The sequence below is a fragment of the Delphinapterus leucas genome, chromosome 8 (genome assembly GCF_059928025.1).
Source record: "Delphinapterus leucas isolate spDelLeu-1000000601 "Yukka" chromosome 8, BTC_Dleu_Yukka2, whole genome shotgun sequence".
NCBI classification, from domain to species: Eukaryota; Metazoa; Chordata; class Mammalia; order Artiodactyla; family Monodontidae; genus Delphinapterus; species Delphinapterus leucas.
The window spans coordinates 25,346,177-25,362,765 of record NC_143136.1 but is presented as its reverse complement, the minus strand read 5'-3'; positions in this window follow the sequence as shown (position 1 = coordinate 25,362,765).

The window sequence follows — 16,589 nt, the reverse complement described above, 5'->3', positions numbered from 1 at the left end:
ATCATCCACCTGTGATACTTAATACATCATCTCTGGAATGGACTTGGGCCAGAGATTCCTGTATCTTTCCCAAACCCAGACCTTTCAGCTGGGAGCACAATGAATTGCTGCTACCCCACTGGGTCAGCCCTCAAGGTTCATTATTAATAAGCTGAGACTCTAAAGGCTAATGAGAACCGGGTGCTTGAGGAGACAATGGCTCATTCATCATCAATCAAGCTTTGAAGTTTTTATACAGATGATTTAAGGAGAGTTGAAGTGTGCAAAATTGAAATGTCACATTTGTATTGGGAGTGGGGAGAGGGTGATAATGTAAATGAGTGATGTCACCTTCTGTATTTCAGCTCGATGATCAGAGTCAAAAGCTCATGGTTGCGGATACTGGATACCGAATGTTAGGAAATAACAGTGGACAGTTTTTCAAACAGAGCAAGGCAATTTCAAGAAGAAATTATTAGATTCATTGAAAGTTAGCTTAAGATAGAAAATAGTGGCAAAAATATCTTGATTTCAATAGAATGGAGCTTAGTAATTCTCTCCATAATGTTCCAATGTACTAATACTTCAGGATCCAAAACAATTCTCAGCTTTCAATATGTTGTAGCTTGAGTCCTAGCTCTGCTGAGAAGTCTACTATGACCATCTAGTTTTCAGAGGTGAATTGCCTCTAACTTTTATGACATTGATTATCTGAACCATTCATCTAACAGAACAAATGCCACCTTATCTTCTTTATTCTTTTGTGTATTGTCTCCCCTATCATAATGTAGGTCTCTAGAGGATAAGAACCATGACATACATCTTTCTGCAGCCCTGGTACCAAAGAAAGTGTCAAGCACATAGTAGAAATTCAAATGGTTTTGATGATTATAATGATACTGACATCTTCGGAACATGACTAACGTTTGTAAAAAGTTCTTAGTTGCTTAATTAATAACATAATAGTGATATCTTCTCCTTATGCACTAGATGATGTTTACATTATAAACCACATAAAATATTGAATACAATTTGTGTGATCTTAATGTATCAATTCTTTCTATCCATTAGGAAAGTAGTAATCCACTTAAACATTCATATTCTCTGGAAAAATTTAAAAATAAATTTTGTCTTGTAACTGGCTTTAAATTACAAATACAGAATTTCCTTCTCAAATTGTTCTCTTACCTCATTATATAATTCTATGTGTTTGTCAACATGTTTGATAATTTTCTTCTAATAATTTCTCCCAAACTTGTACTCCCCCTGTATTTCCTTATTTCCAGTACAACCAAAATAACATGCTGTAAAAGTCAATTAGACTCAAAACTTGAGATTTGTAATTAATACTTACAGCTCAATATTTAGTCAGTCATGACACCCTAAATAAAATCCTCATAATGTTTGTTTTAATTTATCCCATTCTTTTTTATATTCCCTGCTCCTTATTAATTTAGGTTCTATTATCTCATACCAGATTCAACGTTTTGCTTCTAACCTACCATCTCCACGAATCCATCTTACATATTAAAGTCATAATATATTGTATATAGCTAGATATATAGAAAGATAGAAAGAAAGATAGACATGTAGATAGCTATACTATAGGTAGGTGGGTGGGTAGAGAGATAGATTAATATTTCTCTATTAGGACTTTGAGTATGAAAGCAATAATATTAAATGTAGTTAACTGGGTAAAACTAAGTTCAAAATCTAGTTTTTCACTTGCTAGATGTGTGATCTTGTATACATTTATGCGACTCAGTTAGTTCAACTCTATAATGGGAATATTGTAATCATACGATCTGTCACACAGTTGTTGATTATATTACACTTTATATTTAGTAATTACTCAAATAGCTGTTCACTGATTATGTTGTCTCTTAAAGAGGGTCCCTGTAAACAGCCACAAGACAATTATACAATACTTATGTCTCATTGGTCTGAATTCAGTCATGGAGCCACAGCTGGGCACGAAAGGCAGGGAATCACAGTCTTTGTACTGAGTGTTATATGACTAGCTAAACTTTATATACTATTTAAAACTTAGACAGATGTAATGGAATTGGGAGACAACAAGCAGTCTCTGCCATACTGACTCAAAAGAAATCTCTTGGCATCTTATATATACTTATAAAACATAAATCTTGTGAATTGAACAGGCATAAAGATTTTTTGCAAAATTTGTATTGAAGTACAATATACATACACAGATGTGCATATATCATATGTAATGTGTTTTTGCAAACTGAACACACTTATGCACTCAATCAAGACATAGAACACTCCAGCACGACAGAAGCCTTCCTCATATTTCACTCCCTATTGAAACCTTTATCCTGGCTTTGAGCAAGATTGCTTTCACATAGTTTTGTACTTTATACATAAATGGGATAATAGTGTCTGCATTCTTCTTGTCTGACTCCCTTTTGCTCAACATTACGTTTGTGAAATTCACCCATATTGTTCATTTTCATTGTTGTATGGTATTGCATGTTTTGTCTATTATACTGATGGGCATTTGGGTATTTTCCATTTGGGCTATCACAAATAGTGCTGCTAGGAACATCCTAGAATATGACCTTAGTGACCATATGTGCACATTTATGCTGTAGACATAAGTAGAAGTGAAATTGCTGGACCACAGTGACAGTTTTCCAAAGTGCTCTTTGCCGATTTATATTCCCAAGAGTTTAGCCTCTTGCATACTATTTTTGAAGTGTAATTTTTTAAGTCAAGAGGTTTCTTTCCATTTACTTGAAAATAGATCTTCCTATGTGTGAAACATTTACAAAGCACTGAGGTAAACCTGATCTCTATTTGAGGTTATTAGGAAACAATTGAGTAATTAATGTACCAGATATTACCCTCCTAACTTTTTAATTTTGGGGGAGGGAATCTGACTCAATGTTTTGAAAATGATATTTTACAATATATTAGAAAAATACATTAAAACTATATCAATAATTATAAAAATAAAGAGCAAAGTATGGCTTCTAGAAGTTGGATGAAAAAATTCACATTAAGTGACTCTCTGATAAAAGAGATGAACACAATCAAAAGTATATAAAAAAGAATGAAAAATTCACTATTTTCTTGTTATTAAAATAGAACACTCCTTTACATAAAGATCAAATATTTTTATTCCCCTATCCACCAGAAAGCCTTCATTACAGACAACAATCCTCTTAAAACTGCTCCAACTTTCCAGAAAATGTAATTGCTTCAGTGGAACAAATCCATAGAGTTCAATGTTTTCATTACCAATAAGGGGGAAAGTCATATTAGTGCCAAGAAATGATTTCTCCCTTTTACTTACAGGCTTTAATACAATAAGCCTGGGATAAACTACAAGGTCACTTTCAAATATCTCACCTACGATATTAGTTTATATAGTTTTAATAACTCTTCTCACAATGTGTGATTTCTTCACTACTTCTTTAGAGTATTTCAGAAAAGTATTATTTCTCTTGATGACAGTAACAAATAATATTGCTGTATGTGTTTGTTGCTGGCAAGCTAAGACTTGCAAATAAAAAATAAAGCAAGAGAAAGATTTAATCTTGTAAAATGATTATAATACGATTTTAAGCATCAAGATTTTTAAGAGGCTATTTAAAAATAACAAATACATGGTTTGGGGGCCTGGGTGTCTCTGCTAAAATGTCTAGATGTTAAAGTAATGCCAAAGATAATAAATAAAGACAAAATTTTACAAAATAAAGAAGTCATAAAATAAGAGTGCAAAGAAGCAGATTCTAGAACATTTATAAAACCCACAAGTAGGTCTACGTTGACTTCTTTTAAGTAGAGTTTTGATCTGGAGACAATTAGAAAAAGAATGATTGAATATGAGTAGACATCATTTTGTAAAGCACAGATTTCAAAACCTGAAATATCAGATATCATGGCAAAATAGAAAGAGAAATAGCTTTGGAGTTAGATTGGTTTGTATAAAGTTTTAAATTACTATACCTTACATGCAGGAAAATGCACAAAACTTAAACTCTATGTTTTTTAAATATACATGTATATGGTGTTTGTGCCTCTGTCTCCATGCTGCCACCACCCAGACAAAGACAGAATACCCCTATCACTCCAGAAATTCCTCCTTGTTCCTTCCTAATAATGTGTTCCCAAATACACTATTCTATCATCACAGATTAGTTTTGCCAGTATATAAGTTTATATAAATGGAATAACACAGTATGTATTCTTTTCTCGTGCCTTCTTTTACTTAAAATAGTATTTTTGACAGTTATTTATGCTGTTGCCTGTTAGTAATTTGTTCATTTTTATTGTGTCCTATTCCTATATATGAATATGACACAATTTGTTTGTAGATTAGTTCATATTTTTTAAGCATATCTTTGCTATTTTTACCTGTGTGATTTCAGGCAAGTTAGTTTAAGTTTCTATTCTATTATCTAGAAAATAGGAATAATAATATTTAATTTGTTGGTTTATACTGAGAATGACAATTATGTATATAAAGCACCTGGTACATACTAGGTCCTCACAAAATGGTAGCTACTTCAAAATATGTTTTGAATGTAGTTCAGGAGCCTCCTTTGTTCAAAGTATTTAAACATATGTGCACATTGAAAAAAGTATTGGATCTTTTGGGAGGAAAGAAGACCAAATAAAAACTTCTGAGAATCATACAAAATTTTCATAAGTTAAGTTTGGTGCTTGGCATAATAATTTTAGAGCTAGATATATTAAGCTAAAATATTTTTAAATGTACTTCCAAAGTTGACTAATAAAAATTGGGGTTATCTGTATTTCATAAGATAAACTGTTCCTGAGGACAAGATCATAAATTCTGTAACTCACTATTTCCCCTATAATGAGTAATCCTGAATATCTAGTTGGGTTAATCCTTTGAGTCATTTCTTGTCATCTCTGTAATTATATTCCATGACAGTGCTTGGAACTGGTAGATTTCCTTCTGTTCAGTTCAGGTTGGTACATAGTTCACAGGTCACCAAGTCTCTGCTGGTAATTTCCAGGTGACCTTCATCTCGGCTGCCACCACCACTGTGCTTCATAGAAATCAGGGTAAAATCCAAAGGACAGGGACAAGTAAAATGAGCTGTCCTCTTCCATTTCAAGAGTCGGGCATTTTTGCTGAAGCAGAATGGATTCATTAGGAAACACAGAGCATTATTAAACATATCTGTGTAGCTCCGGGTTGGTCAGGGAGGTGGGATTGCTCTAAACTTTTGATTAAATTTATTAAAGGTTTTAAAAAAATAACTAATAAATTGTATATTAAAAACTAGCTGTGTAACAAGTATTGCTGTAATAAGACTGCTAGTTGATATAGGGCAAGAAAGTTCTTTACTCTTGAATGAAGAAAAGATATAATCAAATATTATATTTGCTCAGAGATTTTAAGAATTAAAGCTACATATTTAAAATATTTGAAGAAAAAAGTTCATTAAAATTTCTTCAGAAACTTCCATCATTTTTAATGAATCGTTATATCCTATGGCTCCTAGAAACACCACTCACATTATTTTCATATTGTGACATCTGATGTCATAACAGATGGCTCCACTATTCAATGGTATAGCTCTGTAACCTGTATTGTCATGTCTTCTAAATTAAGATACACTTTTATCTTAGGATGCTTCCATTTTTTCAGGGTTAATAAGCATGATTTAAAAATTATCTGGGGTATCTGGCTGCTCTTTGAGGATGGACATGAAGAAATGACCCAAGTGCCAAGATGCCTAACAATGTCAGATGGTTCAGTCAACTTGAGAAGCTGACATTCAAGAAGGAAAAACTACGGGGATGTAAATGTCTGCACAGGCTATGGGGTCAGACTGGGTAACCATGACACCCCCATAGATCACCTGTGAGATAACATTAGTTGTCCTCCCCAAGTCTCAGTGCCCTTATCTATAAAATGAGGATATGGATATTAATATTACCTCCCTCACAGGGAAATTGTAAGGAGAAAATGAGTCAATACATGTAAATGCTCACCACAGTGTCTGTTATGTGGCAAGCATTCAATTGATGTATTATTATTATTATTGCTATTATTACTATTAAGGAGAAGATAAGAAAAGTTCTCTGATAAACTGATTTCTTCTATCCTGCTTGATAATTATCTCTGCTCCCTCTTGTAAATACACTTTTCAGAGAGTTAAACTGGGGCAGGATTATTAGGCCAAGTTAGAATATGCGGGTTTGCATTTGCTCATTTTTAACAATTATTTTCAACTTATATAAGTTTCAGATGCCCTTTTAGGAGCATATTATAGGTTCTAGAAACTCACAAAATTACTTAAGATGCTAAATTCAGAATTTTCTTTTTTTGGGTGGGATTCCTATACCCCAAAGCCATAACAAAGGAGACACAGAATAATAAAGTAAGGTGCCAAATGCCTCACACACAGACAGGGATCAAACTAGGATTCAAGGGCCTATCAGGTTCCAAAGCCTGCTGTTAATCACCTCACTCTAATACCTCTTGGTAATACTGCCATTGTTTGAATATATTTATAATCCAATGTATCTCTCAATGTATCTCTGTATCTCTTACAGAAGTCCTCTGAGTTAATAATTACTAGTCTAATTTTACAGATGAGAAAACAAGTTTAGAGAGGTAAGTAACTGGTAAGTGTTCTAGAGAAATATGATTCCAACTCATTCTAACTGCTGAGTTGGGATCCTGCTTTTAAACTTTTTATTCTATACTCCCTCCATAATAGGAAGAAAAGACTGAGAAATTTAAAGGAAAAAAACAGTTTAAGTAGAGATGGAGCACAACTCTAGCTTATGTAATCTACTTCTAAGTATAATTAAGAAGTCACAGTAATTTCCCTAAAGTCTTTTTGAAAATACTTTAATGAGTTGAAAGGTAAAATTATGCTTTTAAGGTATCTTTTCTGCATGAAAAACTGTGTATTTAAAAAAAACATCCTGGCTCTGTTAGATGTTTGGACTACATCCCAACCTCGTCATTGGAGGTGCTTTCCTTTTGCCTCTGTTGAAAGTAGACAATAGGAAAATGCAGCACAATAAAACTTCAAGAATTCAGCCTACTTAAGGAAAAGCCCTTCAATTCAGTAAAAAGACTGAACTAAAGAAAAGAAAGGCAATTTTATTATGTTCAAGTACTGTGGGAACTCTACCTGTGCTTAGTTTTTGGAAGCTCCACTTTAATGAATAGGGTAAAATTATTTTTAATTACCTTATCCAAAATCACAGCCAGAGTAGAATCTGCCTCTATGTGCTTTGTAGTTTAAATGTGTAGGGCATCTGGTTCTCCTAAACAAATCTGCATTTTCCATATAATGTTTTTTCCTATTAATTGTTGTTGAGCAATTAATATAAAGAGAGCAAAAGAGCAAAGTATTCAAATGAATGCAATCAAATCAATGAAAATTTATTTTAACATTAAGTTTAAATCCTAATCATTTTAATGGCAAGTGAGGTAAAGCTCACATGATGAAATGAAAAGGAATTCAAAATTAAAACAAATGGTAAAATGTAGATTTATCAAGGTATCTTCTTTGCAGGTAACAGTGTTGAATTGAATTGTACACCACTCGATATTATAAGATGACCAAAATATTTTCTTGGGGCATAAATTTTTAAAAATTATCCTCCTGGGCTTCCCTGGTGGTGCAGTGGTTGGGACTCCACCTGCCGATGTAGGGGACACGGGTTCGTGCCCCGGTCGGGGAAGATCCCACATGCCGCGGAGCGGCTGGGCCCATCAGCCATGGCCGCTGTACCTGCGCGTCCGGAGCCTGTGCTCCGCAACGGGAGAGGCCACAACAGTGAGAGGCCCGCATACCGCAAAAAAAAAAAATATATCCTCCTTTCTTCAATATGATTTAATATATTCATATTTAGCTATGTCTATCAGGTAACATTTTTAATTTTAAGAGTGGAAAAGGAGGGAGGTGATTTTACTTGGGAGTTTGGGACATTTTATTAATATTATTTACATTAATTTCATAAATGTACTGAGAAAAAAGATAATAATATGATATATTATAGTAGATGAATTTTTATTCTACCTCTAACAAAAGGATATGTTTAATTTCAAAGACTTCATTATTTTCCAAATATAAAGTCCTTCACTAAAATTTTCTCACATATAACGTAGAATTACATAGAAAATTAATCTCCTGTGATAATCTCTATTTTAAGCTACCTAGCCTCGGATACAAGGGGAAAAAGAAAGACCAAAAAAAAGGAAGACCAACTTGATCAGCATAAAAATCTGGACTACCATTGGTAATGTTAGCAGGAGTACCACTAGTGCCTTCAGTTCTGCTTTTACCATTGTTACATATACATTTTTCCTTATAATTAAACAACAACACAAATGTATTATTTACTCAAAAGCTATCATATTTTGAGAACTGTTCCTAACAGTTTTCTAAGTGGCCCTGGTCCTCTATTCTCATTTTACTTTAGAGCTTAGAACAATTAGATGGCAACATCTGGCAAATATTGCTCCAAACTAGATGCTAAACATAATTATTTTAAAAGTGTGTTTGTACTGAGATCAGAAATAAAAAAAAGAATATTACCTTTATAATTAAAATACATTTTTGAAATTAAAAAAAATTAAATGTTGTTCCCTTTGTAATCATTTAATATTTTCTTTTCTCTGGAGCTTCAAGAGTTATAATCCAAATTGCAACTGAAGGAAGCTTAAGCTAGCTGATGTGCACCTAGCTATTTCCCTGCTTCAAAGCCTACAGAACCATCTGCTTGTTGGCAGGTGTAATTAATTAGCTAAGTGGAAGAGACACTCCCTTTTAGAGTGAACAGGAGGAGAGGAGGGAGAAGTCTATGAAAAACCAATTCTGGGCAGACCAATCGGCTGGGTGCCTCTGGGCAAATTTCCGATGCTGAAAACTCATTGAATTGAATGGTTCTTAATTTCACAAGATTTCTAATTACAGCTAGGATAATAAGATGGGATCAAAGTTGAAAAAAAAGTTGGCACGTTTTTAAGGAAAATCCTTCCACACAATGTAGACATCCTAAAGTGTAGAAGTTCATTTACTTATACATTTTATCCATTTATTCACTCAACTTTGCTAATAAGCAGTTTTGAGTCTATTTGGCTGACAGGTGGCAAATGCATATTTATAATAGGAAAATGTATCAAGTTAAATTTTTTTATCCGAACCAAAATTTCTTTTCAGAAGTAGTCAAAGAGAAGTCAGTCCAAAGTAGTGCATCATTACTCATGTAATAAAATAAAAAAAGAGTATATTCTAAGAAAAAAAAGAGCAAAAATATTATAAAAACCAAAATCACAAATTTCCTATAAATGTACCTAAATAAATTTCCTATGAATTTTTCTAAACAGCTTACGTTAAGTTTTTATTAAAGGGTCTAAACGCTAATGAATTCTACAATGCATCCTCTCGTAAATGCTCTAATTTGCAAAAAGCAGAATTCTGTCTTAAACTCAAATGTCTCCTTGGGCTTGGCCTTCAGTGGATAAGAGGAGGAGGGCTCAAGAAACAGGAGTGGGTTGGACTGGTGGAAATGAGGACACTCTTGCAACTACAGGGCGCAATGGCCACCTAGCTTCAAAGAGTGTCACCAAGAGACAACGGGAGCTCAGGATTGCCAGAGCTTAGTTTTCTTCATGGAGGCCAGAAATCCAGAATTTATTGGTAAATATCCAAATTTTTAAACATTTGCTGTACCAAGCCAAGCACAGCGGTGGTCCAGTTATGCTCTTTGACTAGCAGTTTACCACATCTAGTTTAGAGTTCCTCAATAATTATCAAGCCTTTACACCAATAAACATATTGAGATTGTATCTCATTGATCAAGTCTTATCAGCTCCTCTACCTAGTGACAGAGAATGGAAAGGGAAGATGAGGCAGTTCTATAATTTATGAGAGAGCAAAGAAGTAAAAAAAGCCCCTACAGTTTCATGAAGAATGGAGTTGAGCGGGCAATGAATTCTATACCACCTCTTCATTCGTTTTGTGATCCTCATTTGTTGTAATAGAGGTGAAATAAGCCTCTGGCTATAGAATAAGGTTTGGCGTGTGTGCTGCTGAAATATCACCATGGTACATCATACTCTGACTACTGAAGTCATGTGGATTTTATACAGGTGAAGACTTATAGGTCACCTGAAAGATGAAATCCAGTAACCGGCTGTCATATTAGCATGGTCATGTTTACAAGAGTAACTTAATAGCACAAAGAAAACTAGACTAAAGGACACTGGAAAGTTAAATTGCAATTTAGATAAAGGGGACAAAAGTAGAAAAAAGGTGCAGTCAGGAATATACTCCCAGACTTTACTGGCCCTAAATTAATCAGTCCGGTGGGGATATATACCTGATACTTGGAGAGCAGAGGTAGAAAAGGAGAAAGAAAAGTTTAATCTGTATTTTTCATAATTCTGAATGGGATTTTGCTAAAGAAAAAATGATTCCTGTGCAATATATAGAATTTCTTCTTTGGAAATAAATGAATTGAGTGACGTTGAGATCCCACTAGCATTGAAATCAACAGGCCAAAAAAAATTCCAAGGAAGCCATTCCATTAGTTAGACTTTCAAAAGAAAGAAATTCTAAGAACTGACATTAGACAAACTAGGATGCTTTCAGCCAGGGGTAGGGTATAGGTGAAATTTTAGCTGCCCATTGTTTTTTATTCTGCTCTAAAAAACACCAGGTAATAGTCAGAAGACTTCTGGGAATCAAATTGTGAACCAAAAGTTGATCTCTCCTCTATACTTAGGACACAAGAATCTTGAGACTTGGGCTCTTTCCCCTCATTCCATATCTCAGGGATTATTTTTCTTTTTACTTTTTTTTTTTTAGTGCTGTAGCCTCCCTCTCTTGTCCATTTTGGAGGGATGTGGTTATATTGAGTCCTTCTGCATCAAACCTTCATCCCTAATAGTGAGTGTTACTTCTATCTCTGAGCAGTAGTTAGAGCCATTTCAACAGGACTCTATGCAGCCTCTACCTGCCATAGGCTGGAAGTTGGTCTGTGATCCTGAAACCCATGTTTGTTTGTTTGTTTGTTTCTTGACTCTATTCAGAAGAGTTGGAGAAGAACAAAGATTTGTCTAACAAAATACCTGAGGGCAATAATAGTTTCTGGAAAGGAGTTTAATGGAGAAAATACAGAGTATTCAAGGTCAAAGGAGAAAACATGTATGAGAGAGTATGAGTGTAGACAAATATAGAGAAAGGAGGTAAGTGTTTATTTAAAATATTTTGCCAACACATATTATTTACACTGATTTGTTCTAGGTGTTTCAAGAGATGGCTGGCCCCTTCTCCAAACTATATCACCTCTTGGCTATATAACTGTATTGTTTTGTACCTTATTCTCTTGCTTCTAACCAATTAATTTACCATAGTCTGCTAATGTAATCATTCAAAATAATCCTAATAATATTAAAGACCAAGACTTTGAAAAATGGTGAAACTGACATCAGATAAACATAATTCAGAAAGTAGTAGAAATTTCAAAATTATATATAGTTAGTATCCTCAGATAATTTGGGGAAAATGTGTAAAAAATGAACATACTTAGAATCCTATAAGAAGAAACAACCAAGGAAGAAACAAATGTTCTTGAAAATGACAAATATCATTTCCTACAAAGGTTTAATAGAAGTATTGGAACATAAAATTGAAGAACTCTCCCAGAGAGTAGAAAAAGCAGAGAAAGAAAAATAAGAGAAAAAATGAAAGAAATAAAGGATATACCTAGGCAGATCAAAATTAAGGGTTCCAGAAAGAAAGAACAAAGAACACATAGAAGAATAAAATATCAAAGATATAAAGGCAAAATAACATCAGACTTCTCAACAGGGAGACTCTATGTTAAAAGGTATACTTCAGATACCATGTGAAATTACTTTTCACGTAGCATTTTGAACCCAAATAACCATCAATTGAAACCATCAATGAATAAGTATAGAAGGAAGACATTTTTAGATATTCAAGGACCTAGCAAAATTCTCCTTATGATTTTTCTGAGGAACACATATGAAGGTATTCTTCAGGAAAACAAGGGAACAAAGGAAAGTAGTGGAAAATGTGCGATGCAGGACCCAGCCCAGGAAATCTGTAAAGAGAAGTACGAGGATGCAGCTGACTTAGAGAAATGAATACTTCTGGTGAAGTAAAACTGAGAGTTCAATAAGAGTGAACTCCAGGAAAAAGGGGACTGATAGAATGCATGATATTATAAAGAGTTTAGCAACAACTGGACTATAATAAAAACAAGTACTGCAAGATAATGGAAACCAAATAGAAACGTGAGGAAAAACAAAGAAAAAAAAACTACACAAGAAAATGAATATAATTATATTTTTTGTCTCTGCCACAAATTATCTTTAAAAAAATTATAATAATGTGGGACTTCCCTGGTGGTCCAGTGGTTAAGACTTCGTCTTCTAATGCAGGGGGTATGGATTCAATCCCTGGGAGCTAAGCAGCCAAAAAAAGCCAAAAACAGAAAACAGAAGCAATATTGTAACAAATTCAAGAAAGACTTTTTTTTTTTTGCGGTACACAGGCCTCTCACTGTTGTGGCCTCTCCCGTTGTGGAGCACAGGCTCTGGACGCGCAAGCTCAGAGGCCATGGCTGACGGGCCCAGCCGCTCCGCGGCATGTGGGATCTTCCCGGACTGGGGCACGAACCCGTGTCCCCTGCATCGGCAGGCGGACTCTCAACCACTGCGCCACCAGGGAAGCCCCAAGAAAGACTTTAAAAAAAAATGGTTCACATCAAAAAAATCTTTAAAAATTTTTATAATAATGTAAATACTGTATATTTTCAATTTTTAGCAAAGAAATATAGTATCTTTTAAATAGTTAAAGAACAAAACTGTTAAGGTTGTTAACATATTCTGTTCAACGGATAATGTCTAAAACTGACAAAACAAAAATAATCATATTCAAGACATTCAAATATATGTTGATAACCATCAGAAGAGACAGCTAAATAAGGTAGAGTAGGCAAAGCAGAGTGTTGTTGATTTTAACTGTGTGAATGTATTATTTTTTAGAAAAATACATAGAGAAAAAACAAGCTGAAACAATTCAATAATGGCCACATATAATGAAGATCCTTGAGGCCAGGGTAATATGCTGTTAAGATCATAGTGGCAGGTGGCTCTTGAGCTGTAATACTGCGTTCCTTTGAAACCTCTGAAATACTGAATCTTGAAAGATAAAAAATAGAAAGAAATCCAACAGGGATCAGTTCCATGACACATTGTGCATTTACATCATTGTTTGTTACAGGAAATACTTAATGTTCTTCCTATTTCACATATTGCCTTTCTTCGAAGGAATTCTGTGTGCTTCCCATTTACTCTTGCATTCAGTGCAGATTTAATAACATCAATATTTAAATAAAAAATTTTTTCAGGGACATTTTCCCATTGACTCTATATTGCTATCCCTATCCTAAAATTGTGAAATTCAAGGCATGTGGAAGTTAATTGACTTAGTTCTTCAAGAAAGGATGGTGAGGGCTTCCCTGGTGGTGCAGTGGTTAAGAATCTGCCTGCCATTGCAGGGGGACATGGGTCGAGCCCTGGTCTGGGAAGATCCCACATGCCGCGGAGCAACTAAGCCCGTGCGCCACAACCACTGAGCGCCACCACTACTGAGCACCACAGCTACTGAGCTTGTGCTCTAGAGCTCATGAGCCACAACTACTGAGCCCATGCGCCACAACTACTGAAGTCCACGAGCCTAGAGCTTGTGCCCCACAACAAGAGAAGCCACCGCAATGAGAAGCTCACGCACCGCAACAAAAAGTAGCCCCCGCTCGCCACAACTAGAGAAAGCCCGTGTGAAGCAACCAAGACCCAACGCAGCCCAAAATTAAAAAAATAAATAAAATAAATAAATTTATAATAAAAAAAGGATGGTGAAATATGTCCCAATTCCTTTGAGAAGCATTGTCACTTGTCTCCTATTTTTATAAATCTAACATATTTAATGCTACTAATGCTGTAACTACTCTCAAAATTAATTCATCAATATGCATCAAGAATCTTAAATTAGTAATTCTCTTTTAATTAGAGAATTTGCCAAAAGCATAATAAACCAATATTTGTGAGAGTATTATACATAAATGCAAAATATTGGAGATTTGCAAAATATTTAGCACTACTGGACTAATAAACTGTGGTGCATGTATATATGCTAAGTACGATGCAGCTATTGTAAACATGTTTTAAAATAGTTTTAAAATATGAGAACGATTTCATTAATTAAAAATAGCAGAAATCTAAATACAAGTTAAATGCAATTTGCTTGAAATATACCTTAGGCATATATATTCATAATGCATACATATACAATACATACAATACTGGAACAAAATACCCTACTTATCATCTAGATGATGTTAATAAAACTTTGAGCTTCACTTTACTCATCAGAAAAAATGTATAATACTACTTTGTAGTGTTATATAAGGATAAATGAGTTGATGGATATGAATATATCATAATTACTGCTAAACAGTAAGGGGTGTTTGTGTATAAAATTACTGTAAGCATAATGATATACAGCTTATAATTACATCATATATATGATATGCAGAATATTGAGGTGAAGACATTAAAATTAAATCTTCAAAATTATAGGTAATTACACAGAAAATAAGTATAATAATATAGAGGCATTAACATGAAAGCCTCAAAACAGGTAGAAACTCACTCAGCTGGTGAATCATAGTCTTTGAGTTGGACTTTTATAATGTCTGATTTAACAAACAGCTAAATCAATCTGAAAGTTTCTAAATAATGCTCCAGTATTATTGTAAGTGTCAGAGCACAGTGATAGTAGTTTCTAGAACCTGTGCACATAGTCATTATGCCATGTGACTTTTATCAATTACATATTCACACACATGAATATATAAACTGTGATCTGATATCCACAGTCAGTTAATATCTGTTTGCCCCAGAGTAATTGTAAGTAGTGCCTCATTTTACCCTCACAATAAACTGTATGGTGATCTTATTATTTTAAAAAAGATAAGACATTCTCTATATGAATGGTCTTTACAAATGGTAAAGTTAAAGTCAAAGTTTAAATACATTTTAAATTTCAAAACTGCAAGTTTCTGGTAAAGAAAAATATAAAGTGCGATAATTATTTAAATATTTTATAATAACCAAATATAATTTTTCATAAAATAACTTAGAAAGAAAAGCATTTGACTTTCCTCAGGTGTTATGTTTCCTTGTTTTACAAAAAAAAATTCAGCAGTTTTCTTCTTCTCAAGAGAGTAAAGTAAAAAAGCAATCAATCAAATTTCTAGAGATTGTCAAAAAATGTTAAGAAATAATAACAGAACATAAAGAGAATTTTTCCCTTCAGGAATTTCAACTCTTCTAATATTCCATTTTCAAAAAACTCCATTACTGTGACAAGTTCTACCAGAAAATGTTTAATTCATTGCAAGTAGCAAACAACTAAATTTCTGTATTTTTGTTTATGGTGTATAAAGCTGATAAAAATGTAAAAATCCTATTGGTCTTAATAAAATACTGTTACTATATAAAGGTATCTTAATGTGTATCATTTATAAAGAAACATTGTTTCTAAAATTTAAAAAAAATTAATAGTACTTTAAAAAATTTATCTAACATGTTTGTGACATTGGAAAATAAAGTTGCACATCTCAACTAGTTTTGAATAACATAATGATATAAAACTAATCGATCATCACCAACAACAAGCACCACCACTCATAAAACACACAGAACTGTCCTGAAAAAATAAACAGGCTGTGATTTCACAGAAAAAATAATTGCGATCAGTATTTAACATTTACTTCCCCTATTTGTGGAAACATGGTCAGTAGTTAGCAAGTAATGGGGCTGGAAATGCTATGTTCCCAGAGGTACTATTTTCTACATGAGATGCAAAACTCCAAGCTTGACCATAAGTGGCATTAAAAATCCCAAGGCACCTTTCATGGAAAGTAGCAGTGTTTGCCTCAATGTCCTGGCTTGATTCCAACTAACTAATTACACTCAGCCTGCCTGGATAATTGTAGATTGTTTTAATGTGAGAATGCATTTTCCTTGTTTGATCGTAATGGTTGGGTCTTTCTTTGAAAAGTCTATCTCACAAAGTTACAGGGGGAATTCTTAAGGTTGATCATTTCTTTTAAACATACACAAAGACCCAGGGTCTGCCTAGTATCTATCTCAAGACTTCAAATAATTAGAGTCCTGGAACTAAACTGATACTGAGTTTTGTATATATCAATAGATTTAGGCAGGACCACAGGGAAGACATGGGGAAGCGCTCTAATTTGGAACCTCAACAGAGCATTGTCAATGGTGAGGGGCTCAGGGGAGCAGTTCTAAAACCTTTAGTCAACCTCCCTTAGGCATAATAGTGATATATCTGATTATTACTCTACTCAATATATACATATATACTAACCATGCAAAAATAGTTTTTATTTTCCAGGACAAAAGTTTGGACAGGTATTGTAGATTTATACTTCACCTTCTGATGCTGTAGTAGAGATTTCTATCTGTCTCCCTAAATTCCTTCCCTCCCTTTTTTCCATAGTAATAGAGATTTGCTGGCCAT